The 6000-nt window shown below is 36.0% G+C and overlaps 1 protein-coding gene across 6 annotated transcripts in view; it reads right to left on the minus strand.

The window, feature by feature from the left end:
• Window positions 1–2800, minus strand: part of LOC117334412 (zwei Ig domain protein zig-8-like) — a 180340-nt gene extending 177540 nt beyond the window's left edge. For 2 of the 6 annotated variants that reach the window (XM_033894015.1, XM_033894013.1), the window contains exon 1: window positions 2574–2800. The gene's annotated coding sequence lies outside the window, so the exon portion shown is untranslated. The remainder of the gene's footprint in view (window positions 1–2573) is intronic. The other 4 variants (XM_033894016.1, XM_033894017.1, XM_033894018.1 and 1 more) reach the window with 3 other exon arrangements.
• Window positions 2801–6000: the final 3200 nt, after the last annotated feature.

A 6000-nucleotide genomic window follows, 5' to 3' on the forward strand; every position in this document is an offset into this window, starting at 1 on the left:
CATGCCTTATTCTTGGTGTTTTTAATGAACAATCACGATCCAGCAAAGACTTCTTTACTGGACCAGGGGGGATAAGGTACTAATATTACACGACGACTTTGATAAGTCAACAGGGATGTGATACTATATAAAGTAAATTGAAACTAGGTTTTAATGATAAAAATGGGTTTTGTCAGGTTCACACAAAAAAAAGTATCCATCTAAAATAATCTTCATTTCCCCTAGCTCCACCGACCACACAGATAGAAATTGGTGTCAGAAATCATAGAGCTATACTTCGGAAGTTCGATTAACATGGCGAAAACATGTGATGTGTTAGTTCGCAGAGTAACGGTCTTAATGTATATTCTTCCTTCACGGCACTTTGAAGACAGCTGGTAAACGTTCAGTCAATAACACAAATTTATTACAGTACAAATGTAGACGTGACAAGGGAATCTAATGACAGTGTAGACATCAGCAATTAGTGATCTCCGAATACAGAAATTAAATTTAAAAAATAGAAAACGAAATATCTTATTGCTTATAACACTGTAGCTGGTTATATTAGTATCAACCTTCAAACATTCGTGAGGAATAACACGATATACAGATAGAAATCTTTTCTACAATTGTTCTGAGATGTTTCCTAAACATCCATACTGGGAATTTATATGGAAATACAGATTCCCTACCGGTCCCGTTAGATATTACGGTATTTTACAAGTGACTGAAGTTTGATCCAAAGAACGACCGATGCCTCTAGAGCGATGACAATGATTTTCTACAAATTGAAATGATGGCCTTTACCCTACAATCCATACAATTTATATTTGTCCGGGAGATTATGTTCCTAAATAAGAGTATGAGTTTTGATGAAAATCCCTCAATGGAACCCATTAAAATAGCAGCGTCAATCTTGACCTTGAACAACCCTGAATCTTGAAATAATATCTTCTTTGTAATTGTGTGAAGTTTGATAAATATTCCTCAAAGTAGACGCCGAGGAGGTATTCTAAAATTAGTAACGTTGACCTTAACCCGACAACTCTGAAACTCTAACTAGTTTGAGATGTTATGGTCTTTATAATTGTGTGACGTTTGATCAAAATCCCTCGTGGAACGAAGCCGCTAGAGCGATGACAAAGAAATGTTTAAACAATAATAACAGTGACCTTGGCCTTGCCCCAACAACCATGCAACTCGAATTTGTTAGAGATACGATGGTCCTCTGAAATTTTTTGAAGTAAATTTTATCAAAATCCCCCAAAAATAAAGCTGTTCGGGCGCTGACAACGGTTTTCTAGAATAAGTAACAACAACGTTGACCAAAAATCCATGAAACTCGAACTTGTCCGAAATATTATGGTCCTTTGTTCCTGTGTAAAGAATAATCAAATTACGCTTAGGAATGAAGCTGCTGACAAATAATTGGCGTTGCGTACATTTTGTACGTGCAAACGTACATTTTACAAGATGGACGGGGAGGAAACCTGTAGTTCCCCGCGGTTTCACCACTAGGGGATTAATAAGTGGTTATATGATTTATTAAAATCAGATTAGGTGCATTATCTTGTACACCTGTAAATAGGCGTAACCGAACAAAAGTCATCTATAAATTTTTAACGTTGTCCTTTATGAAAATCCAAAATTGTAGATTAAGTGTAGTAAAACAAATCTGGATTACTAGCCAAAGCGCATACACCAATCTTGATTTCCCAAGTGTACAATGTATATTGACATAAATGTACATATTACGTTGTTTTCAACAGAAAAGCGCCGATTTATATATTAAGTATATTTATCACAATTGAACATGTGCCATGCCATCTATTTATATCAATACCACACAAATGTACCATATACGTACGAGTGCTGTATGTCATACACCCGTAGTGCACAGGATCACATACACATGTATCGAAACCTACACAAAAGAAATACATCTAAATATGTGTACACAAATGTACATGTATATGTGACAACTTTCATACATATATATACACCTTATCCAATTGGTACACTATTCTAGCTCTGTATATGTACCATTTGCACTACACAAATGTACCGTTTTAAAAGATAGACCAGTTTACAGACACAAAGAATAAGCCATGTGACGTAAAGCTAATAAAACAAGCATACGTATAATTCAATAGCACGTGCTAGGTGTTAAGAAAAACTGTGTGGATATTTGATTTATTTACACATGCGGATCGGTATCAATATAAATGTTAGGACGCCGCTCAGCACAGCCAAGTGTAAAATGGAATTGAGGGACACCAACATCAATGTACAGCCATGGAGCAACCGAGTGTTAGGAATACAAGCACCACTAAACAACCATTGATCAGTAAATTATGATTTCCCTTCAGCATTTGGAATTTACGATACAGTCTTTTTTTAATCTTAAACGCATACCGATGTATGAATAATGTCACTACGTTTCAATTATTTAATGTACATACCATAACGGGGAAAACACTAACATGTATCTAAAATTAGCTGCCGTGATTTAACGCAGAGGTATTACCCAACTGTTCATGAATACGGGAAACTTTTACATTTTCCTTCTGTGACAATAACAAAATACTTACGTGTGTGCTCCACAATCCTTTCTATTTTTCCGTGAAAATCAACTTCAACTGAAAATATTCCTAATCAATACAAAAATGTTAAAATCACCACAGGGAAATCGCTCCATGTTAGACACTGCATATTCCACTGGCAGTTAGTCGGTACAAGGCCTTATAACACACCGCCAGAACATACAGTTGTTCCAAACGCTATACAATACGTGTAAACTAAGGAATCTCATTTGCAAGAAAAACTCATTATGTTATATGATTTCCTGTTTAAATCTCTCGTCAATAGCATTAAATGATAGACATATTTATTTAGGTCTCTCCAAAGCTTGTCGAGCGTTTAATCTGATTGGAGATTATGAGCCCGCCTTCTATTTGAGATGGACAGCCCCTGGATTAAAACGCACAATTAACTCTGATCTGTGATCCGGGACCTTCGTACCAACAAGTGTCGACTTAGTGAGCACACGATAGCATTGAAGGTCACACAACCTTGTCCAGTCCGGTTACACAGAAACAATGCACAATAACCCGGCGGGAAATATACCCGACCCAGAACACAGACAACTTTAAATCAATCAAATGATTTAATTACCATGAAGAATGTATCGTACATTTTTGAAATATTTTTACCAAACAATGTGTATTACGTGGACACGGTATAATCTAATCACGTAATGACGTCTCAGTGAGTAGTATGAGTACAATTATAATTTATAAACGCACACTATCTTGACCGATATTAATATTTCTGGCAATATAATCATTGTCCAAGCACGTGACAATAGAACAGTTAGCTGTATGTTTACCTGCAATATATATGATGTAATAATCAGTCCGTCAATGGTTTACTGTATTCGTTTGTTTTCTATTTGGAAATACCGTCCTGGTATAGTATTATATTGGGTAATACCGTCCTGGTTTGGTTTGATATTGGGTAATACCGTCCTGGTATAGTATTATATTGGGTAATACCGTCCTGGTATAGTATTATATCGGGTAATACCGTCCTGGTATAGTATTATGTTGGGTAATACCGTCCTGGTTTGGTTTAATATTGGGTAATACCGTCCTGGTTTGGTTTTATATTGGGTAATACCGTCCTGGTATAGTATTATATTGGGCAATACAGTCCTGGTTTGGTTTTATAGTGGGTAATACCGTCCTGGTTTGGTTTAATATTGGGTAATACCGTCCTGGTATAGTATTATATTGAGCAATACCGTCCTGGTTTGGTTTAATATTGGGTAATACTGTCCTGGTTTGGTTTTATAATGGGTAATACCGTCCTGGTTTGGTTTTATATTGGGTAATACCGTCCTGGTTTAGTTTTATATTGGGTAATACCATAATGGTTATGTTTTATATTGGGTATTCTACCATGTTTGCTATGCAACGCCAGTTTTGATTTGTTTAAAACCATGTATTATTTTCCAATAACCCACGCTTGTGCCAATAATACACGCTCGTGAGTCAAGGCTGTTACAATTTTATATACCTAATATTCACCCGTTTCATAAAAAGGTTACTATAGCCGAGTGGGCTAATGGGTTAGTCTTTAAATAAATTTCTATCACGACGCGAGTTCGAATCCTACGGAAGCCCTCCTTTTTTTTTTCCTTTTTTTTTTTAATCCTTTTTCTTTCTTTTCAAAATCAATGCCATATGATAGATGTTCTTGATCGTAGTACTGTATTGCCTGTATATTTCATCAGCAAATAATGCAATACTCAAGAAATAAATTACAAGGTTTTCTCGGGGTTTCTTTGCTGTTTTTCTATTAGAAAGAGGTCGATCTCAGAACTAAACAGTACATGGTAGAATAGAAATAATCAACTTTGACTCGTGTATTGTTGCAGGATATACACAACAATACACGAATCATCGTTAATTATTTCTTAAATATCGCCCTGGTTCAGATTCCTATCAGGTAATACCGTCCTGGTTTGATTTTATATTGGGTAATATCGCCCTGGTATAGTTTTATATTGGATACTATCGCCATGCTTTAGTTTAATATTTGGTAATACCGTGCTTGTTTTATTTTATATTATGTAATACTGTCATCTTTAGGTTCTGTTAGGTATAACAACGGGGGAACCGGTCGTCCCACTCCCAAAATGCTGTGCGCCAGACAGGAGTAGCAACTACCATTTTTTAAGTTTATGCTGGATAAACACCCTTGTATTGTTTAACACGGGTTGACACCGTCCTGGTTTGGTGTTATGCTGGTATACAGGATCCTGATTTGGTTTATATTGGACAATGTCTGTTATACGAGGACAATTAGATATATCATACTATATCTATAATCCGGTATTCGTTCAAATAAATGTTTGGAACGTGCTTTTCTAGCTGCCTACATCTTCAGAAGACTGCCAAGCCAATATATGTCTGGGAGGTACATGGTGGGCGATTTAAGGGAAGAAAAGGTGTGCGCAATATACTCGTTTTTGTCAGAGTAGATAATCATCTATAGATATTTGTCCGAATCGACATTTTTCTATACATCAGTTTTGACCATAGATATGTACAGGTCGCAGTATTACTCATCGAACCATAGCCGTACAAAAGCCTCCCTGTACATAGCAATGGGTTACATATCTGTTTAGATTTTTTGAGGGACTACCGCACTTACTAATATAACACAGCGCTAGTATCCGGAAATTAAGGAAATCGGAGTGTTTCAAAACGTTGAATATTCAGTCTATTTTGACACATTGAATACAGATATTTCACATAATTTCTTACAGGCAGTGAAATGCCGAACAAACACATTTAACGAATTCGTATTGACTATTATACTTGATTGTTATTCTATGTTATGCTTGGTCTAAATGTGGCAATAAACTTTCTGAATAAGTAACCCCGTTTTAAAAGCCAATGGCCAGTTTGATCAAACACACACACACAAATATATATCTTAGCTTATCTCGGCCGATCTATTATAAAAATGTAAAACTATAATCGTCTCCTATTCTCCCGTGTCTTGATCTTCCACTCCTACTAAAAGAATCTGTTGCAAAAATAGTCTTAGGTTCCTCAACCTCTACCAGCAAGATGTCCTTTTGACCTCCACAGCATACGTAAACTATATAACACTTGTGCGGTTGTTCAGATACCTTAATTTAGACCAAAAAATATTGTTTTAGCTCAAAGGAATGGAATGTCAAAACAGGTATTTTGTGTCTCATACCAGGTATTCAAATAATTTTGTTCTGTTTTTGGGTTGATTTAGGATTACCGATTACAATTAACACTATTTACAAAACAAAAAGAAAATAAAAAAGAAAATGCCACGGCACTTTCTTCTTCTCAATTCCACATCCATGTATTTGACGTCAATGCGATTAAAAGCCAACTCAGACCAAGTAGTACAGTTCCTGACAGATGTTCTGACGCGTTCAAATCGTCATGGATCACGCCGTTAACACGCCTT

Source organism: Pecten maximus, chromosome 9 (assembly GCF_902652985.1).
Source record: "Pecten maximus chromosome 9, xPecMax1.1, whole genome shotgun sequence".
Classification (NCBI taxonomy): Eukaryota; Metazoa; Mollusca; class Bivalvia; order Pectinida; family Pectinidae; genus Pecten; species Pecten maximus.